Source organism: Micrasema longulum, unplaced genomic scaffold, assembly GCF_059751315.1.
Source record: "Micrasema longulum isolate JH-2025_06_02 unplaced genomic scaffold, ASM5975131v1 h1tg000415l, whole genome shotgun sequence".
Taxonomy (NCBI): Eukaryota; Metazoa; Arthropoda; class Insecta; order Trichoptera; family Brachycentridae; genus Micrasema; species Micrasema longulum.
The window spans coordinates 377,822-401,790 of record NW_028277615.1 but is presented as its reverse complement, the minus strand read 5'-3'; the positions used below and the strand labels follow the sequence as shown (position 1 = coordinate 401,790).

General features: G+C 31.3%; 1 non-coding gene across 1 annotated transcript; it reads left to right on the top strand.

The window, feature by feature from the left end:
* Positions 1-3,302: 3,302 nt before the first annotated feature.
* Positions 3,303-3,375, top strand: TRNAK-CUU (transfer RNA lysine (anticodon CUU)). Its single transcript has one exon. It is a non-coding gene; the product is annotated as a tRNA-Lys (tRNA).
* Positions 3,376-23,969: the final 20,594 nt, after the last annotated feature.

Genomic DNA, 23,969 nt, shown 5'->3' with positions numbered 1-23,969 from the left:
TAAAACACAAAATAATTCATATAGAAAATCACGTTTTAAAAACCATTACGCATTTGCACATTTTTTTTTTTTTAATATTTTTTTTTAAACGAAATATTTGCGTTCTTATGATTTACCAAAATCTATAACTTTGAGAGCCATTTTCAACGAGTTTTAAATAACTATTAGAAAATAGGTATCAAATTGGGGTAGAGTGGGGTTCGAACCATGGAATTTTGCTCCGTGAGGCCAAGACACTAGCCAAAAGACCACAGCCCGATTTTGAAACATCTCCTTTATTTTTTTATTTTCTGATAACGATTTGGATATTGGGCAATCCGGAAGGCTGGAGTTTGGAGATAAACAGAATTCTAGTGTAAATTATACTTATTACGGAATATTTTAAACCGCTTGGTTTACGAGTTTTTGTAGGTATGTAAGGTAGATATCGAGTAACATTTTTTCTAGGTAAATCTTCGCGTTTTAATGACATCAGATCACATTTTTCCGTGCCGTGTCCCCAGCCATATTAGACGTCCCTGAACAGTAACAAATTGGCCGTGAGTCTACCGCATAAAAGTGTAATCCGATTTGGTTTACAAATGAAACGGCTCCCTCCAGACAAATAACTTCTTCTCCGCGTATCTCCTTCAGAGCGTGGCGTGGTGAGGATTCAAGAAAGTTCCCTCATCGGCAGGTTCGGGAATTAGCCTGAAAAAAAATTAAGGTTGAAAGTAAGATGAATGACATGTTACGGCATAAATAAGTAAATTTGAAAATTCTATTAGATGTCTCAAAATGTAGTAGTATTTACACGATGTTCAAAATCAAGGTTATGCATATTTTTAATATATTTAGATAATTTATACAGCGCAATTTTTGTGGAAAACACCTCAATTGTTTACTCAAATTCGACGGATTGTTGTAACAGGGAGAGAAAACAGTTTTGAGAAGAGAATATAGAAGTCTAGGCATTTACAGGACTTGTGACCTGTAGTTGGCTAGTTTAGGGCTAGTTTGACTAATCCATATTTCCTCTCCAATTCCATCTGGATGTAAAGAAGCTGGAACCTTTATCATGCTGGTAAAATTCATCCGGCTGAACCAAATCACTTACTAGGCAACGCAACGCTTGAAAATAGTTTTCCATTGTTTATACTTCTTCTTATACCAGTTAATTAATTTAACAATATTTTGAGTATGTCAAAATGTTTGCAGACACGCTGGATTTCCTCCCTAAGGGATTATTTAGATCGAAATTTGTTGCAACAGAGGGGAAAAACATTTCAGAGAATATGGAAGTCTAAGTATTAACAGGGCTTATGACCTATTTTAAATGGATTAAAACCATGTTTGAATTTATTGCAACAGAGAGAGAATAACTCTCTAGGGAGGAAATCCAGCCAGTCTGCAAGCATTTGGACATACTCAAACATTATTGAATGAACATCACTTCAAAGTATATTCATTTTCACTATAGTTCAATCAAACTTTGGGAATATTCCGAAATCGCATGTCTCCATACACATTTGTATGGGACTTTTGACACACGGCCGGCGGCGGCGCAACGAAATATTTTTAACTATAATATTAATTTATTTTTTAGTTCGGAGAAATACTTTGAGCTAGACGCACGTCGGTTGTACTGTTTATTTTTGAAAAATATGAGGCAAGATGTAGGACTGTGTAAATATATAAAATGCCTAGCGTCAGCGGCCGACGAGTTTGTGTTCTTTATAAATAAAGTATACTATTGTCGTATTTTGTAGATTTGGTGATTTTATTCACCGTCTAAAAATTCCAAGAAGAGGCTCCATAAAGTACTGATGGCTCCGTATGGTGGCGGTGGGATGTCGGGAAACTTTGGTGTTTTCTCGTCTAGATTTAATGGCATTTAAATTAGGTTTTTATTTACCCATTTGACGTCGGTAACACAAGATTAAGATGTAAATAGCTTCACGGTTCGTTCGCGGCGACATTTTGCGATGTAAGCGTATGCTGAGATTAAAGGTTAATAAGGTAAGTTAACTCCGTGTCTATAACGAAAGGCGTCTAAGGGTGTATGAGGTAAGATCAATATGTGATATGTGCATTGCTAAAATAAATATACAAAAGTAAACAGAAAAATATGAGGCAAACTTACGACTTGTGGATCAATTAAATATTCGGAAAACAAAAAATTCCGGTTGTACATGACAAAAATATTATTTAATGAAACATTGATTCCAAAAGACACGATTAAGGTTTTTTTAAAATCTTTTCGAAGAGTGTATATTTTTCATCATTTGAGGGTATTAAAAGCAAACTTAGAAATCTCTACTGACGGGAGTTACTGAGATATTTTTACTATTTCTTTATTTATTTTTTTAATTCTTTATTCAGACAACCAACAATTACATTTATCATATGTAAAATGAACCAATGGTTTTCACAAGTAGCACCACAGCAGGTTAAAATATATTCTCAAACATAAAATAAACAGTAAACTAAATTCCAAAAGAAAAAGGGAAAAGTACTACAAATTAATTCGAAAGCAAACGCCACACATCATAGTAATTATCGCAAATAAAACCATGTTTAATGATTTTGTTGTAACTTTAAAATTATTTTAAGTTCGCCATAAAGATGAATTTTGCCTATAACTAAATGAATCAAGAGAAATATGAAGAAGATTATTTTTAAGTATTGGAGGAACATTGATAGAGAGTTTGGATAGTAATTCCGGACAGTCAATTGAACTCGAGGCAAATTTCAATAAAAAAAAATGTTGTGTAGTTTTCTAAAATTATCAAATAATTTAAGTATTTATTACCGTTATTTTAAATACATTTTACGATTGGCTTCAAAGTCTTTTAACAATGAGATACGTTTTATGTACCGTGTAAATATTTTTTTGGAAGACATGAACTAGTTAGTAAATAATAATACTTACATATTCATTTTCACTTTTTCTGATGTCATTAATAACATTTCGACGATTGAAAAGTCTCGGAAAAAATAAATGATTTAAAAGTCCGATTTTAAAATTGTATGTTTATTTTTTTACCGTGTAGTTAGTTATCAGCTAGAAATATTATTAAAATAGCTATTTGACTATGTAATCATTGAATCTAGAGAATTTCAAAACAAATTTCATCATTTTCTTGTTCCCGGTGAACTAATACAACGTGTTTCTTCTAAAAATAAGTCAGTTTTTACTTCGACCAATTAGCACCGTGGTCAAGCTTCATTTCTTCATTGTTCCACTTCCACGAATTTTCTTATACCAACCTAGGTACCTATTGTTGCTGTCTTATAGCAAATGTTTTTAGCATCTGTCACCAGCCCGGCTAGCTCAGTCGGTAGAGCATGAGACTCTTAATCTCAGGGTCGTGGGTTCGAGCCCCACGTTGGGCGAATTATTTTTTTATTTTATGGCTTTAGATTTAGTAAATTTCTTAATTTATTTCGTATCGCATATTTGTTGATAAATTATTAAGTTTTTAGAATTTAATATCAGCGTTAGTAGTTTAAAAAATATATAAACATGGAAACCATTTATTTTTCTTTCTTCTAAGTAGTTTAACATTGGTAAATAGTTGTAGCGTATATTAAATCGATAATTGCTTTTAAACTAATGTTTTAAATCAATCTCTATATAATTTATTTTACGCATCGCTCTTCTCTAGAGACATCTCTAGAGACGGTGCTTTAACGTTGCGTTATATTAAGCAAAAAATAATATGTTTTTTAAGTACAAGAGTTTAAAAACTAAAATTTATCACTAATTTTAATTTATACATACCCTTTAATAATTTATTTTTCATAATTTGCAAAAATAATAATTTGTTTAATGTCTATTATAGCAAAATGTGACTTACTTAATTATTTAAAAAAAATAGAGACATATGAAGTGTTATATATTATGTAGACTTATCGGACATCATACACACGAGCGTCTAGTGAAAACTAAAATGAGTTATTTTTAATTTGCTTGTTTTTGTTCTGGGTGTATTTTTAAAAATATTTTTTAATTTGAGTTAATTTTTTTTAAACGAAAACATTAAATAATAAATATGGAAATTGGTTTTAAAGGATAATACATGATGCAAACACATAGTAATAAAAGTGACTGGTGATGATTTTTACTAGCAAACTAATGTTAAAAGGGTGTGCTTTTGGAATAATTTCTAAGGGTAGGTAAGTTTTGAAGGACATCGTAAATAATATTCGCCCTAGTGCATTGATGACTTGGGGGACTTTTAAACCCCAGTCTATATTACAAACACTGACAGACCCCTGTACCTTGTTTAGCTCAAATCGCTTTTAAAACGACCCTGTATGAATTAAATGAGACGCGGTGTAGAAGAGTCGGGTTTGTTTCAATACCTCTGAGAAATATATTATTCTACCTGATATCTTTAAAATGTGGTCTATGAATAATATTAGCATAATATTTATTAAAACTCCACTATATATTTAAGCCCTAAATTTGTCAGTCTCCGTGGTGTAATGCTTAAAACGCTTGACTCACTAATTAAAGGTTCCGGGTTAGATTCCCGGCAAGAGCACAAACATTTAATGTATTTTTTTTCAAGCCTGGATGTTCTGTACTCTAATTTACTACTGTAAATGGGTATCCTGACTTATTGTGGTGTAAAAAAAATACCCTGACAAAGAAACGGGTGCGTCTCAAAACTAGTAGACATATGAAAATCGGTAAGGGGTTAAATGCAAATATTTACTAGCACGTATTGAAATGTTTGACCACAAATATTAATTGTATTGGAACAATTTCTGTTTATTTCAATTGTATTAAAATTTGATCAAGAATTTTGTCCTGCACTTAATGTTTGAGAATATAAAAATATGGCTCCGTCATTATTTGAGCCAAGTGGTACACAATGCATTAACTCGTTATTTTAAATCAACAGGAAATAGTGGCAACAAAATCTCAAATTTAATGGCATTTTTAAGAACGACACATCACCTGTTGGATCCGCGGATTATACAAATAGCTTATATAATTTTCTTTGGCAAACGTGCCTCGCTCCACTTCAAATACATTTAATTCTAGAAGAAGATTATTCCAAAATCCACACTTAATCACACAGGTTTTATCACGGCTCGACTTCAAGGGAAAAATGCTAATGGAAAATTTGTATGAAAATAGATCTAACTAGATGGCGGACCGCTCTTGACACTGTTACAAAATCACATTTGCGAGAATTTTCTATGCCTCTGCGCCAATTATCCACGCTTGAACACAAGTCTGAGATTCCTCTACCATTTTATATTTTGTTCCATACAGTACCGGAAATAATATTTAATCCAAACGAGTCACCGTATCTTTGAAAAGGGTACTTTTTGTCGCACGGGAACATTCTTTCATAAATTTAATACGCATACGTCTCTTCTTTGTGACGCCAGTGTCTGGAATCATGTTAGAAAATCACATCAAAGCTGTTATTTTATTTGAATTTTTATATTTTATTATTATTTGTTCTGCTAAGCTGTTTGAATAATATCTACCTACTTGGAAAAACCTAATATTTTCATGTTTAAAAAAAAGGAATGATGACAATGTAGGTATTTCAAAATAAAATAAAATGGAGTTATAATAAAATAAATAAAACAACGTCGTTTTTAACCATTATTTTTTTTCCACCGACTGGTTTCCAAACTAAACAGGCTTCTTTTTCAATGCTTACTTAACTAAAAAAAAATATTGGTAAAAAACAAAATTGTTTTATTTATTTTATTGTTATGAATAACCACTAAGTTAGTGCTACAAATATAAAATTTATAAAATGAAGTTAATTAAATAATGTCAAATAATTTGAAATGGGGAGAATGAATACAATGTAAATATTAAAAAAAAAAAATGCCTCTTTTAATGTGAATTGGTTTATTCATTGGTTAATATACGTTTTCATTTCTTATTAATTTTTGATATTTTGTTTTTAAATAACGTAAAAAGAAGTTTACCACATTTTGATATGATGAATATTTCAAAAGCCTTATTGTTTTGTTAACACTAGGTGGTTGCGTGTGTATAAGGTGGGATTGAGTGGTTTGTGACTGGATGGACCACCAGTTGATAAATGTCCACCTATCCTACATCTTACCCTGTGATTTCTGAACTTCCAATCTAATATTTATTTATTCTCCTCGTCGCTATGGCCATGGGTAGCTACGGTGGCTATGAAAACAGTTTTCTTTATCAATAGCAACCAACATTAACGCCTTTGTTTTTTCTCTCTGCATGATTGTTTGCCCACAACCACATGTTTTCATAACTCTTCTTCCCGCATCCACTCGCCTTTTTAATCGTCTGCCTCCATCTGCACACCTTTTCATCTTCTGACCGACGCCGCATTCATAGATAAATATCCATTCCCGCCATCATTTAGTGAAAGTGTTAAGTTCTATGATCGCCGACAATCCGAAGCACTACCCGAAGAAAGGACATGAAGAATTTAGCATCCGGATTATTGTCCCTGATCCTCTTTCCTGACTTTTACCACACGCAAGAAAACATTTTTGTATCCAATTTCCCGTAGGGTTAAAGTTCCTGATTGCTTCGCGCGTGCATATTGCTTCCGAAATTTTTTCCTGCCAAAAAAATGAATTTTTATTATTTAGTTCGTTGAATAAAATTCCAATTATACGTCTCAGTATAAAATAAATTTAATTTTGCAGCGTTCTGCTTGAGAATGGTCCTGTCATGCGTGGTCAAGACTGTTTACGGAGCTAAAATAGGACAATATTGTCCTGTCTATTGTATTGTCCACGTGTAAACCCAGGTTTAAGATCGCATTTCATGAGATGCTGTGTATACAAAATTATCTTCAATTTGTTCTATGTTACAACGCTCTGTTTACCCAGGTACCGAATAAATAAATGAAAAACTGTTGTTTTTACATGACTAAAAATACGAGTATGTAAAATACAAATAATCGTTTGTGTATCAAAGGTGGTTCGTTATAAATTTCAGCATAAAAATAAAGCTCAGAGTTTATAATTATTCGATGGTAGGTATAATAAAAAATGGCGTCTCAGTGACATTTACCGTTCTTCAGGTTAGAGATTAGCTTCGGGAGTAAAATAAGACATCCCGCGGTTGTGTTTAATATAAATTAACTGGGTTTATTCCCCGAACCGGCGACACGGGAATCGTTTTAGAGACCGGGAAACCAAAAACAAAATGTAAATAGCATTAACATCACCTGCTAACGTGTCTGTTCGTGATACCTATGGCAGGTCTGATAGCCGCCATTATTCCAGTTACGATTTCGTATTATGTCTAGGAACTTATTTTTCTTGTAAACTATTTCGAATTGAGATAGCAACGCAGGGCTTAATGAAATTCTTTAGTTTTATTGGTAAATAATATCCGCAAATTGGTATCGTCTGACTGGTATAGTTTTTATGACGTATAAACTATAGGCTGGGTGTTATCCATTGTTTATTCTCTCTGCCTATATCCGATTACGCTAATGTTTTTAATCTAGCTTCAATAGGTAAATGTTATCAACCATCAAATATCCAAATTTAGTAAGTGAGGTCTAGAATTCGGGGGCTTAGGGTCATAAGGGCGAAACTACAAAAAATGCTGTTTTGTGTTAAGTACTAATCTGATATCCAAACAAAATATCCTGTTAGTGACAAAAAGATAAAACTCATCCGATAAGTAGTTACCTAGATAAATTTGTGTGAAACTACAAATGAAGCGTTTTGTTTAAAGTCAGAAGAATAAAACACCTTTTACATCATTTTGTGAATTTACTAATGTAAGCGCAAGTTAGGGTCATATAGATAAAAGCGTAGTTTCATATTTTTGTCTCTAAAACATTTTATGCTCTATTAACTGTATTTTTTATTTTCTTTATTTGTTACCCTTAAAAGACAGTATTATTTTTTGAAAACTGTTTTATCATTTATCTCAAAACTGTGTTTTTGTAGTTTCGCCCTTATGACCCTTAACCCCCGAATTCCAACCGTCCATGCGCTCAGTAGCTGCAAGACTTGTTGTTATCTAACTTCTATTTTTTTAAATTTGTTTTCTATTAATTTTTTTCAAATATCACGAAATTTCTAAACTTTACTGTCAAATAAAAAATCTAAATAGGGGCTAGATTTCTTATTGTCTATACGCTCTGTAGCTGCAAGACGTGCTGTAATCTAGCTCCTGTATATCATAATTGGAGACGAGGAACAAGAATCCCAACCGTCCATGCGCTCTGTAGCTGCAAGACGTAGTGGGATATTTATTTATTGTACAGCGCCCTTGAGGTGATTTTCACAAAAACGGCGCTATAAAAAATATCCATATATATATATATATATGTGGCCGAAGAATGTGATGAAATTTTCTCTGAGTCGCTGACCGGCTCATACTACAAATCCCAAATCCTGATTCCGTAACCTCAAAGTATCTAAATTAAGTGTGTCCCTTAAATGTAGATTGAGAATTGGCCATACGGTGCTGGCATCACACCTCGAAAGAATTTAATCAGTGACCTCGGCTTTATGTGAATGTAAAGAGGAAGAGAAGACCGCAGATCACGTTCTATTAAACTGCATATTGTAACCTAATGACGAATTTTTGATAGACATTTCTATCTTTTCCACTTAATACATAAGTTTATCGTACATTATTTGAGACATTTTGAGAGTCCCAACTCCACGTGACTAAAAGTCCTGTGTTGAGATGGGACTAGCAATTAGTTGATACAGATACTTGAGTATATCACCACAAATATAGAAACATAAAAAATAATTTTATAAAAAATAAATATATTTATGAATTATAAACTTTTTTTAAACAATACCAATCTGACGATGTCACGGGAGTGACAAACCTAGTTTTTGGTCTATCAAACTAGGTGGATGATTAAAGTGTGAATATATCAACAATGTTTGGGTATGTCCAAATGATTGCAGACTGGCTGTATTTCCTCCCTAGGGAGTTGTTCATATTTAAATTTATTTCAACAGATAAGAAGATCGTTTTTAAGAAGGGAATATAAAAGTCTAGGCATTAACAGGGCTTATGACCTGTTATTGGCTGGTTTAAGTGGCCACTTTACACACTGTGTAACATTCACCATTCCGCCCATGTTTGAACATCCACACTTCCTCAACTCTTCCATCTGTTGACTTTTGTGAAGTAAAAGAGCTATAAATATAAGTGTCAAAATCTGATTAGTTTTCTAATCAGTGTAGTACGGTTTAAATATAATAGGATTTATAATAATTGATTTCAGTTTCAGAAAAAAAACAATTGCGCACGCTTTGAAAAAAAAAAAATTTAATCACGAAACGTCTCAAAAAACAACACTTTCTATTATCGCACTAAGTTAATCCATTATTTCCGCCTGTTCTGAGTCAATAAACCTTCTTACTTCAGACGTGAAAATATTTATACGCATTTAAACTCACCTGCTAAGTTATAAAAAAGTCTTTGAAGTGTCTAATAAACACTATGTATATAAAATCAATCTTCCACGTATCAACATTATTTTCACCTACACTTGCACATTGGAAATATTTTTAAAAAATCGGTAGCGTGATGGCAAAAGGGCATATCTGTCATTTTCGGAACTCTATTGGGCAAGCAAATAATTCCTTCGGTCACAAAGCTTAAAGTGTGAAAAGAACAGATGAACTCCTTTTTCTATACGGCGTTTTTGATAGAAGCTATCGGGAGATAATACATATTATATGCATATTATTTTGTCATTAGAATCAGAAATATCAGATTTAAGCATGTTTTATGCAAAAAAATGTTATTTAGATTTTTTGTATCCACGGCTTTTCAGGGCCAGACCGCGAAACTTCAGAGGACAATTTCTCATAGTAAGTTTTAAAAAAAAAAATTCCAAAGAGTCAGTTAAAAAAAAACAAAACTTTTTATGATCTTGATCTGATGAAATTGAGTAAATTTTTAATTTCTTCGACTAGCATCCCTTCCGCAAACCCTTACCCCTCCTCGACAAAAAAAAAATTGCGATAAAAACGTATTTGACCTACACCTACCTACCTATCTACTTGAAAAACCATGTATCTGTTTTTTTTTTACTTTTGTTTTTTGATTATTTTTTTTATGAAAAAAATATTACTTTTACTTATTTATTTGCAGCAATATTGCTGTTCGAGTAAAAAGATGGGAAGTATATGTGCGCCATCATTCATTCCACTATTGTACCATATGGTGCACAAGGCACTGTATCGGAACGCCAAGGTGTGTTATCAAGGTGATTAATCTTACACTGAAATAGCCAGTCAAGGGATTTATCGTGATACGCTGCAATTAGAGTAGGCACCTTCTATAAAACTTAAAATGCCTTTCTTTGAGTATGAATATTGCGAAAAATCGTGTAGGTAAGTTTTTTTTTTTTATATTTTCATAATTTATAAAAACTGAAGGTACGGTCTCTAAAAAAATAATGCATTTATCGATTTTTATTTCAATCAACCTAAAACGAAAGAAGTTTATGTCATTTTGGCATGCGCTTTGATACTTCAAGGTTTTTTAATTAATAAATTAAACAAAAATATATCCGAACGTGCACGACAGACCTAAATCTATAATCACCAGTAAATACGCACTCAAAAATCATTTTATAGCAGTGATGAAACGTTTGTGCTACTTCCAATTTTGTTTATATTATTCTAAAATAAGACCACTTTGAAAATTCTGATACTCATTAGCTTAGAGTAAATATTTAATCAAAAAGTACGCATTCTAACGAAAGAGTCGATCCCAGACAGGTAGCGATATATATTATTGTATTTTTATTAATTATTGAGGTACGAGGGACATTTTTACAAAGAACAAAAGTAATTTATTATTTATATATTAACGGACATTTTCATTTATAAAATTTAAAGAGTTTAAATATTACAATAAAAGAATAGTTATAAAAAAATTTTTTAAAAGAAGAATTGAAAAATCTAAGAGACATCAAAACAAGATCTGGAATATTTATTTTGTAGTAATAATAATAATTTAGCAATCAGTAATACATAATTGTGCAAAAATAGGCACAACGTTAAATCAAAATGTGCAAAAATAATATAGAATATTTCTTAAAACACAAATATGAAGGTACTATTAGTAAACTCGGCAAAATCCATCTTTCTTTATTTCGAGCAAATCATAAAAAAACTGATACAACCCTCAACTTCAACTTTTTTTTTAAACCTCAATTATTTATGATCATCAGTCAATATTTTATACGTAAGCAGTGATGACATAAGCATGCTTATGTCAAGAAACAGTAGTGATATAATAAATTAAGTTTTACACATTCCAACTTTACAATACTCAAGTAGAGTTTGCCATGTTTGCAACCAACCCGATTATTTAAAAGTCAAGTTTTTACAAATAAATCCGTATTTTTAACTGACAATGTTATAATTATTGTAAAAAATTGAATTCTGAATATGTTAAAATTAATATATCATTTTTTAGATTTTGAATTTTGCTGGGTTTGCAAGTAGTACCTCTTAAATATAGATTCACAAAATGTTGAATCTTGAATCTATATGAGAGAAATATATTATAGTATTTAAAAAAAAAAATTGTACAAACGTATGTTTGCATTGATTTGCAATCTTTTTTTTATTCAATGATGAAGTGTACTGTTTTTTTTTTAAATATATTTTTTATTCCAATTATCAAACTGAGTCAAAACATTATTATTTTTATATCTGAGATGAAGATAGTAAAATAATAACTTGTATTTTAAAATACGTCAGTGGTTGTGAGTGCATCAATATTTTTTGCCTTTTTTCTGTTTGTTATATTGTTTTTTCTATATTTTTATTGATAAAACTCCATAGTTAATGAATTAGATAAAATTATAATTAAACTTATCGATAAAACTTTTTGGTTAAGTTTTACTTGTATTTAATTTTGACCAATGAGCGCTTTCTCCTAAAAAACCATCTTCAGGACTGGTAAATTGTTTACAACATTTTGAACTTTTGTAATAATTGTTACAAAGTTTGTGTGTAAGACGATCACATAAGTTTTTAATTAAGGGACAGACAACATGACTATTATTATAACTGGTTTGCAAAAACTGTTCATTTTTCTAAATGTTTTATACCGAAATTGGGTTTAAGTTGTAGTAATTTTTATATTTCTTATTATTGAAAGTAGTAACAGAGTGGAAAATACATGTTTAAGCAGATTAACTTAGCACATACCTTAATTTTATGATAGGGTAGTGAACATATTTTTGCTGTCTGTCCCTTAATAAAATACTTATGTTATCTTCTTATACCTAAACCTTGTAACAAATATAGCAAAAGTTCAAAATGTTGTAAACAATTTGCTAGTCCTAAAGATGCTTTCATAGGCAAAAGCGCTCGTCAAAATTAAATAAAAGTGAAACAAAACCAAGACTATTAATAATTTGACTAACATCATTGTCTTCTGTTAGATTTGTGGGGTATATGCTCATTAAGTACTAAATGGATGTCAACCTCGTGGTGTAATGGTCAGCGCGTTTGCCTACCATGCAAGAGGTCTCTGGTTCTATTCCCGACATAGTTGATATGAAATATCATTTAAAAGGGTGTTTTTACACTATTATATTTCATAATTCCGGACTGGTATCTGAAGCGTAAGGCTGATTGTCATACCTTCATGTAACATAATTGGTCAAGATACGCTTGGTCTACCAATGCAGTGGCCTATGCACCATTAGGTGCGGAAAAGGAATAATGATGATGATAATACTAAGTACATAGGGTCTAGATTTACATTTGTCTATGCTTTCTGTAACTGCAGGATATATTGTAATCTAGATCTGTAAACGTTTTTTTAAACATGTTTTTTTTTAAAAAAAGACTTTTAAAAAATAAATAAATAGTAAATGTGGGCTAGATTGTAACAATCTGTGCACTCTGTAGCTGCGAGATATGTTTTTTCATTTAGCGCCTTTGTATTATTTAAATTAAAAATAACAAATATTGGAAAAGGGGAACTATTCAAAATCCCAATCGCTTACGCGCTCTGTAGCTGCACGACGCATCGGGATGTTTATTGTCCAGCGCCCTTAAGGTGATTTTCCGCAAAAACGGCGCAATTAAAATTATCCGGAATAAAGGAGCACTGTTTATAAAGCTGACTTTTCTTGCACCGAATGGTTATTTTCTCCGAGACATTTATTTATTTAACTAAATGTACAATTATGAAATGATTAGTATTGAAGCGTAATTAAAATTAACCAAAATTTAATGCGTCATTGCTTTAATATTTACACCAGGACAAAAAAAGGCCAGGACTAAAACTCAACAAACATTCAGGCAGATGTACATTCATAGGTGCTGATATTAATGCGAATTGTCACCTCGGGGAGTGGTAAAATATTAGTCTCGCCCAACGTGTACCGGCTTCCTGAAGTGATGCTCCGCTTTATTACTGTTACCACACAGCAAGCTATCACTTGATGGATTCTAAGAATCTTACACTTTTAAGTCTGTTTGCCATTCTGATGTGGAAAATAAGATTGAAATTTGGTTCACATGTCACACATGCGAGAGTTGATGGAATAAACCTATAAACATGGCAGCTTATGTGCGGTATCTATCACAACTTAACTATACTATAAAGTGTGATATTATTTGACAGCTGTTGTTGATGTCAATTGTTTTTAACGCATGAATTTTTTTAGTCGAAAGACACGTCATTGTAAATGTGTGTTAATTTCGAGAGTTCTTGATACGTTTTCAATATCAAGATTTGAGATGTTAGTTTTTAAATTTCGAGACCTATGAGGTAAAGAGCGCGTTGCTAGCACATAATTCACATACTATTTTTTTTTTAAAAAAGATAACAATATCATATTCCATAGTGTTATTATGAAAATTGACGTAGAATTTTAAAATCTCAGGAGGAGGAATGCTAAGAATCCAAAGCAAAAAACACATTTCCCAGGTTTTGACCTTTTGAATTTAAAAAATGGCAATTTTGATTGCCATTTTTTAAATTAAATTCATCATTTTCTAAAGCTGCACATATTTTCTCTAGGCTCGATAACTGCTGGCTGCTAGCCGACTTCACCCTTAACTAGTTGTTGATGTAGGGAGATTTTTCTATTATGCTGTTTTAGTTATTTAGGCTAGTGTGATCCGTTTAACAAAGATTAATAATAAAAATAATGTGACCTTACTGGGGTTACCCGAGGACGCTTAACAATATACTTTTTAAAAAATATGTTTACTTGTGAGAATAAACAAAAAAGACTTAATATACAGAGATAATTAATAAAATGTACAGACAGTTTAAACACTTACCATTATTATTTATATTTTAAAACGTTCAATAAAAGAACAAAACCATAACATCAACTATGCAGCAGTTGAGCAGTTGATTCAATATTGGTGTTTGGGCAAATGAGACCATCCATTTTACTTCTACTCAGCTCCAATGTTCATTTTTTTAAAGCCTTTTTGAACATTTTCTCATTTCTGATTGTTTTAATAGACAAAGGAAGAAGGTAAAAGATTTTAATTGCACAATACTCAAAATTCCTTTGTCTGAAAGTGGTATTAATTAGTATTTGTTTAAGTTGTCTTTGTGTTGAAAATCTAGCGATTGTATTTTTTGTATGTGTTGTATTGTTGGAGTTGTGTCTTTCATTTGAGTAAGAATAGTTTTTGAATCTGTAAGCGAGTATTGTTTTAGCGTAATTTCTTTGGTGTCATAAGTTGTGATTTGCGAATATTTTTTCAGTAGATGTCTGTATTGGAATTCTAAGTATTATTTTAATTATGGATTTTTGTGAAACAATAACACTATTTAAAACTGTGTCACTCACACCACCCCATCCGATTATATCATACTCAAAATTGATTGGCACAACGCAAAATGAATCTTGAGAAGTTATTTTACATTAATTATATTTCGAATTGTTTTGAATATATAAATGTTAGTATATATAATTAAGTTTGTAGGTAGGGTTTTTATTTATTTTAATAACAAGTTTAATTTATTGCACGCAATTATGTTATTTATTTGCTCCCACTATTTTTTATTTATTTATTGAATATATGGTTTCTCACGGCAATATTTCTGTTGATCGATGTATGTTAGATCTACGAGACGCGAACCTGGCTTGGGAAGATAAATCAATATTAAATGTTGTCTTTTTATAATACCGTTTTTGATATCATTTTTGAGCCAGAACCCTTAAAATATCTTAACTCGATGGCTACTTTCAAGAAAAACCCCGAAAAAAATAAAAAAGTAGAGAAACATCCGTTTTATGGTGTAGTAATGAAGAAGTTCAGCCCAACCAGAAATTTGATATATAAATGTATTCTTTCGCGCGGTAAAAAAGGGATCGCTTAATTGAAAGTGAATGAAAAAAAATAAAAATAACAGCTACTGTAACAAAACAAGTACAATATTGACAAATAAATCAAAATTAAGGGCCAATTATAGTTTTCTATACAATACATGTAAATACAGTGCTAAAAAAAAAAAGAACAAAGCGTACCCGTGAAAAGCCGTTCGTATAATTCAACTTGTAACAAAATAAAATGTTACAATAATAATGAAAAAAATATAAGTCTCTAAAAAGATTTTTTTTGTTGACTCTGTCTTACAAAAATTCTTTCATTGGCGGATTTTTCTAGTGGTGTGGGTGTTTTCTGCAAATTGAAAAATGTCATTTTTGTAATCGACACTAATTTCAGAAGGTGATTAATACATTAACATATTACAACAGAGATAAAGAACATTTAAGAGAAGGTTATCAGAAGTCTAGGCATCTACAGGGCTTATGACCTGTCATTGGCTGGTTTAAGTGGCCACTTTAAACACTGTATAACATTCACCATTCTGCCCATATTTGAACATCTACATTTCTTCAATTCTTTCATCAGTTGATATTTGTGAAGTTAAAGAGCTGAAACTTTTATTTATGCGGGTGAGATTCATCTAATTGAATTATTTCACCTACATAATCCAGTCCTTGCCTACAAAAATTTGGACAAACTCAAAATATTGTTGATTAAAACAGTTTTTTGTATAGAAGTGGTCTGGCTGTTTTTAGCAGAACATAGAAATTGACCTATAACATTAAAATCTCATTTTTTTCAGAATTGTGGACTGGGTGCTTTCTGCATAACTACGTTCAATTGTTCTTGAACTGCCGTACCTGACCTTACAAGTATCAAAAACTACCCAAATACTGGGTATTTAGAGTTCTGATGCAGAGCCCTATACAACACTGGAGGCGTATGGGAAAATAATGATGACGGTTTTATATTATAAGATGTAAATTTTTAACTAGCCGCAACTTATTCAGTATGTTTCTTTTTGTTTTTCTCCTTACTTCGGAGGTGAGCTCATTACTCGTTCCAAAGACATAAAAAACGTTCAAAATGAAATATATGCAATTAAAAATGGTCCTAGACACATTCTCAGCTCGAGCGTGATTTGTATAGTCTTCCACATAACAGCAAGTATTTATAGACCAAGAGAAGGAAAGGTGTGTCTTAGTAAACGATTCGTGAAATTTAGTGCTCATCCCATATGAATTCTTTTCATAGGGTGGTTATTCAAAAACTTACTAAAAAAAATATATTTTAAAAATATTATCCGTAGAACTCAGACGCAAATCGAAAAAATACTATCATTTTCCCATCCATACCTAATGGTGCATAGGGCAATTTATTAGTATGCCAACCGCAGCTTATCTCGATCAGTTTTGTTACATAGAGATAAAATTTTCAGTCTTACCTAATGAAGGGATTTGAAAATGTAAAAACATATTTTTTAATAAATCATATCGAAAATCGAACTCAAGATGACTTGCATGGTTGGCAAATGCGATGACCATTTTACCTAAGTTACAGAGCGTTCGTTTGTAAGTAGTGAAAACGAAAGCGAAAACGAAATAGGAGCGAACTGACGAATCGAAGAACAGTTTCTGCAGACAAATCATCATCATCTTTCTCCTTTCCGCACCCAGTGGTGCAAAGGACATTGGTTTTTTTGTACCAAGTGCAACGTATTTCGATCATGAAGGTAAGGTGATCAGTCTTACGCTTAAGATGACAGTCCAGGAACAATGAAATATTGAAGTTAAAACAACCTTTTAATTAGTACTTCACGTTCAACCTGTCAGGAATCAAATACAGGACCTCATGCGACAAACCGCTAACATCGTAGTGGATTTACATATCTCCTTTTGATATCCTAATTCAGGATTTTTATCTTAGAACAGTTATCTAAGGATTCTATTTCACTCACAATACTGTATTTTTCATCTGCATGGGCAAAGAAAAAATAGACTTATTTCATCTAGAAATTATTATTTTTTTTTATAAAAGATCACAAATATTAATTATTTTGGAAGTTTATTTTCAAAGAATTTATTGAAATAATTTAAATAAGAAAGAAATATTAGCGTTTTTATAATTAAACTATAATTAATTCCCAAATATTTTAATTTTGGTGGCTATTTTCAACGAGTTGTAAATAACTCACTATTAGAAAATGGAAATCAACTTGGGGTAGAGTGGGGTTTGAACCTCGGACCTCTGGCCCGTGAGTTTGCAACACTAGCCGCGGGACCACAACCCGATTATTATTATTAATATTTTGTGAAGACTTTTTAGTAAAAAAAAATGAAAAAAAACAGAATTTCTTCATAAATCCACTTTTAACACGCAAAAAATAACAGATTTTACTGAAACACCGGGTTAAATATTTTTGAAAAGACGGTTTTATTTAGAACGTATTCATTTCCAGAGACAAAATATGATAAAATCTATTGTTTATGATTTATTATGTGTAGCCCAGAAGATACCATCGCATGTTTAAATATCCCAGCTCAATCTTCATCATGACTAAATCTCGTTCAGTTATTACATCGTTGTTTTCTGTTGTAATTCTAAGAAAAATATTATTTAAATACGGTTATGTTAAGCCAGTCGCTGGTAGAACTTTAATTTAGGAAACCACGGTATATTTTTGGTTTGGTGCCAAGAGAAAATATCCAAGGTGTTTTTATATATTTGTAGAACAAATATGTCGTTTACTTTCTTAATTAAAAATATTTTGATGCGTTCAAAAATATGCCTCGATGTTTTGATTATTGTGGTTTTAAGCGCCGAAGGCTATCAATAATTTTTCTGCTTTATCTTGTGTGTGCTGGCTGCAACAGGATCTTCTGGAGACTGGTAATGTTGTCATGCTCCACATAAGAGCAAATTTGGAAAAAAATGAATAAATTTGATTACATTATTAAATTTGACATAATTTTTTGTCAAATACGACGCTGTGATGCAATAATAAAAAAATCATTGCGCAATGAAAATTTAAGAAATGTAAGTTGAATAGCGAGTAAAATCTCAAAAAAGGTATTTCAATTTACTTATAATTTTACGACCCGTGTTTTATATAGAAAAAATTGAAATTGTTTAGTAAAAAGCATTAAAATATTGTTTTCTAACATTGAAATTTACGCATATCTGCTATAAAATATTCGAGTATTAATATACTCAAACATCAAAACTTCAGAACAAATATTTTACAGAATTAACAAATTACAACCGAGATGGAGAACATTTTAGAAAATGAATATGGAAGTCTAGGCATCTACAGGACTTATGACCTTTCATTGGCTTGTTTAAGTGGCAACTTTAGATATTGTGTAACATTCACTATTCTGCCTAATTTAGTATTTTGCCCACAAAATATTGTTTTACAGAATATTATGAAACATTTGACGGTTATTTCATTTTTTTATTTATTTATTCACTAAAAATTACGGTCGTTTACCTATTTTTGAACTTATTAAGACTTTTCAGGCTATGTCCGTGCTAAGTCATAATAATTAGTGAAAAAAATATATGGCCAAATTAATTAAATTATAATTACACGTGATGCAATCGATTAACAATAAAATTCCAAAGAAGATAACATTTAAAAAAAATCAGGAATAAATATAAAAATATAAATAATGCAAATTTAGTTTTTTTTTTTGTTGTTGGGCCAACAACTAACTTTTGTTAAAATAGATTTGACCATATCATATTTAAGCTGCCTGCTTAAAATTAGTATAACAATAATAATACTTAATTAAATACGCAAAATAAAAGTATCATTGAAATCAATAGAAAAAAACGAAAAAAAAAATGAAATGATAATTGATAGTTGATATATGGTTTATAAAGCAAGAAATTAAAATAAAAAAATAATATGCTTAAAAACAGTGAGTGCAAAATTAAATAATGCAAATTTCAATATTGAAAAAACATCAAAATATCAAGATACTCGGACAAAAACAAATCAAAGCATGAAAGGAAAGCAGATTAGTAAATTTAAAATTATGAATGAAATTAAAACACATCAGTACTTTCGTGTTATTTATCATCACTTGCTCATCAGAACTCGGTAGTGCATAGGGCACTGTATCGATATTTAAATTGCAGGGCATCAGAATCAGTTTTATTACATGGAAGACTAGGTAATCAGTCTTACACTTCAGATTTCAGTTCAGTAATAATTAAATAGTCCAATGTAAAACAGTACACTATCTTTGAAACCAATGTATCACATTCTCCATGCCAGAAATTGAACCCAGGATCTTCAGCATTGTTGGCAAACACGCCAACCCCGTATCAACTAGGTGGACTTATCACCACTGGATTTTCTTTTCAGGATTTTTACCTAAGAGTATCCATCGTCTAAAACACTCGTCCGGGGTTCTGGTTCTATTTCACATACATAAATGTATTTTTCATCCGCCCAGACACAGAAGATTAAAATTTTCACAAATTTTGAAAATGCAACAATATCCTGTTTTTAAAATCGTGTTTACTTGACGATTTTAAGCACTTATCTTAAGTATTTTAAAGTAAGTATGAGGGTAAGTATTTTGTTATGTACAATAAATTGAAAACAAAGATTACAGACATGAAAAAAGATATAAAATTAGGAATGTTCGTCAAGATTTTAATGAAACCCTCTGCATTGAATGCGCATTTTTGAGATCAGAATCTTAGAGCATTCGAGAAATCTAACCGTTAAGAAAACCGTGACGTGACTACTTAAATCTCTATATAATTATAGATATAAAATCTGGAATCCCAAACGCCATTTAAAAGCTTTTCTTAAGATGATGATGTTGTGATATGACGTCACGTCCGAGAGAAAAATGGCGACAGGTGTGTCGGGCCATCGTTGTTTTTTGTTGTTTCATCGGAATAAAGAACACACCTCTTTTGTTTAAGGTAAGCTTTGAGCTTTGCGGTCATTTTGAAATGTGTTGTTTCTTTTTAGTTGAACAGTTTCAAGGATTATTAAATTTTTAACCACTCCAAAGCGCCGCTATGAATGACATGTTTATAAATAATTTTTGGTTGATACAACTCACGGGCCACTTAAAATCAAAGGAAATTAAAGCGACTATAATGTTTCAAACTATTTTAAGACTTTTAATTATTGTTTTGGTGTTTATTTTTTAAGATAGATTGCGTGGCATGGAAATCACCGTGTTAGGTCGAATATTAGCTGTTTTATAACCTCTGAGCATTACTGAAATTAAAGAGCTGAGGGCAACATTCACCATTCTGCCCTCGGCGCTTTAATTTCACAAACATCAACAGACGAAAGAATTGAAAGAATATAGATGTTAAAATATGAGGAGAATGGTGAATGTTACACAGTGTGTAAAATGGCCACTTAAAACAGCCAATGACATGTCGTAAGCTCTGTTAATGCCTAGACTTCTCTTAAATGTTCTTCATCTCTGTTGTAATATGTAAACTAAAGATACGTTTATAAGTGATCATTTATATAATTAAACTCAAATAACTAACAGTAACAGCGGTGTTTAAATGGCAAGATAAGACTGGCGTAATATTGCACATACAAACCATATAAAAGTTCATTATGCCATACAAATTATAGGATGAAGAATGTGGGATCAGGTATAGAGTTTGGAAAGAGACAGGAAGAGGAACCAGGAAAGTGAACGAAAAAAAAAAAATAAAAAAAAAAATATGGGAGTTGAGGGTTCTAAGGATATATAATATAACTGAAAAAGCACACATAATGATAAAACTGTAATTACTTTTTATTATTATTATAAAATACATAGGTAACTGCCTTAGAGAGGGGAAGCTATCCCTAGTTAGGCAGTTTAGATGAACCAACAGCAAAAGCAAAAAATATATATGTTTACTTTTACTACTTAATTAGTTTGTTGTATAAATAATTACTCAACAAATTACAACAGGGACGGAGAATACCTTAAATAAGGAAATATGGAAGTCTAGCCATTTACAGGGCTTATGATCTGCCATCGGCTGGTTTAAGTGGCCACTTTACTCACTGTGTAACATTCACCATTTTGTCTATGTTTGAACATCCATATTTCTTCAATTCTTTCATTTGTTGATTTTTATTTTTTGTCTACGAACATTTGGACAAACTCAACTATTGTAATGAAACCAACTGGTCCAAGAAGAAGTTTAAAAATTGAAAAATCGTTTACAGGCGTTGCCTAGTATGTGCAATAATTCAGTCAGATGAATCTCTTCACAACAATAAAGGTTTCAGCTCTTTAACTTCACTCAAATCTACAAATGGAAGAATTGAAGAAATATGGATGTTCAAACATAGGCAAAATGGTGAATTTTACACAGTGTGTAAAGTGGGCACTTAAACCAGCCAATGACAGGTCATAAGCCCTGTAAATGCCTAGACTTCCATATTCCCTTATTTAAGGTATTCTACATCCCTGTTGCAATTTGTTAATCTTAATGACTCCCAATCCAGTCTTTTGTCTACGAACATTTGGACAAACTCAAAAATTGTAAATAATTACTTGTAAATTGCTGTAATAAATATGTAAAAAATAAATAAATAAAATAATATTTCAGGCGTTTTTTGAAGGTGGCCAGAGATGGTGGATTTTTCATGAAGAAGTAGCTCATTCCAAAATTTGGCACCTTGAAATTTAAAATTTAAAAATACATATGTTTAATTAAACGCAGATTAATACAGAATATGTAGGTACATTTATATTAAATGTAAGCATGCTTAAATCTTGGGTTATTTGTTTGAATAACATTTATGCTTAAATTATTTTATTTCATCCTTTAACGAAATTTTTTCGTACCTTTAAAAGTGCCCGTTTTATTTTAATTATATATGTATATATGTTACGAGGTTTTCAGCCTCGTAGTGCAACGGTAAGCACTTTTGCCTACCATGCACGAGGTCTTAAGTTCGATTCCTGATATAGTTGATATGAAATTTATTTCAAAGGGTGTTTTTACACTAGAATATTTCATAGTCTCTGGACTGGTACCTGAAGCGTAAGACTGATAATTTTACCTTCGTGTAACGAAAAAATACCAAGATGCATTGCGATTGTGGCCTCCATGGTGCAGTGGTCAAGATGCTTGACTCACACACGGAAGGTTCTGAGTTCGGTTTCTGGTAAATACACAAAAATTAAATCTGATTTTTCTCACACCTGGGTGTTCTGTGATGGAATTTACCATTGTAATTGGGCCTCCTGGCCTGCTGTGGTGCAAAAAAATAAATAAATAGTGTACCAATGCAGAGCCCTATGCACCATTAGATGTGGAAAGGGAATTATGATGATGATGGTAATATTTTTATAAAATAAATGGAATTAATAATATTTCTTTGTAAAAACTCAACTAGTAGTCATGGCTAAGAATTTGATGTTAAAAAATGTACGTATTAAAAAAAAATAGTTTCTAAACATTTATTTTCAAAGGTAATTATAATGACCTGCTGACGTATTGCGCGATGATAAGACCCAAAAATATTACTTTTCGTACTTCAAAGCTTTGAAGAGAACAAAATCTCTCAGAGTTCCTCATAGACGGTAACAAAATACCGTGTCGTTTGGCCACTCAGTGTTTACAATTTTCCGTCGCTTTGCGAGATTTATGTAGGAAAAAATTCCCCAGACAAGAGTATTACTAATGGCTGGCTTCGCTGCAGTTGGAGCTTTACATTCCAACTTCTGCGATAAATTACAACATGTAAAGCGAGCACAATCGCGAAGGAATTGGCAAATGGCGCACACCTGAAAAATTAGTCTATTTTTTGCAGGAAAAATATATTTTCTGTCGGCAACTGTTCGAATATATTAATTTATGTGGATTTGTGTAACTCCACGATATTAATCACGGAATAGTTATTTTTCTATTGCCTCTTTTGTATGAGGCGGAAAATTGACAGCGAAATACTTTTAAAATTTCATAATTTTAATGGTTTTGACGTGTGTTTAGGTGTGAGCATGTGCAATATACGAATACACAAAAGATTGACGTAAACGCTGTAAGTTTCTTTTGAAATTACGATTTTTAAGAATTTCAATACTGAGCAGCTGGTGTGTTTTCCAATTAGTATGTTTAAGTGCAATATTAAAACATTTTTTGAATAAAACGTTATTTCACTTAATACATTAAAACATTAATATTATTCAAGAAAAACAGTACTGAAATATTTTAATGAAAACTTTTACTGCGGTTGAATTCTCGAAACGACTTTTTCGTAAACATGTGAATTCAAATATAAACAGAGATTTATTTTGATTTCTATCAATTTTTTATCGTATTCATTATTATTTCTTATTTCATTTCCACTTGAATACTATTAATAAGCATAAGCAATAAATATATTTGTATATTTATTGCTTATACTTACATATTTATTACCAGGGAATCTATTATAACCCTAGAGCATTTTAACGTGACTATGGAGTATCCTTTTATGGAATGATAAGGTAAGTCTCCATTGAATAAGGTTCAGCCTGTTTTTGGTTTAAGATTTTTGTATTGACATTGAAATACAGTTATCAAGAAAGTTGAAATTTCTTAATTCTAAATTTTTGAAATTTTTTGTTCAATTCAAAAAATTAAATAGTTTAAAGACGGGAAAAAAATATATATTTGCATAGTGTTTATTTATATAATTCTTCTGTACGTGTGAT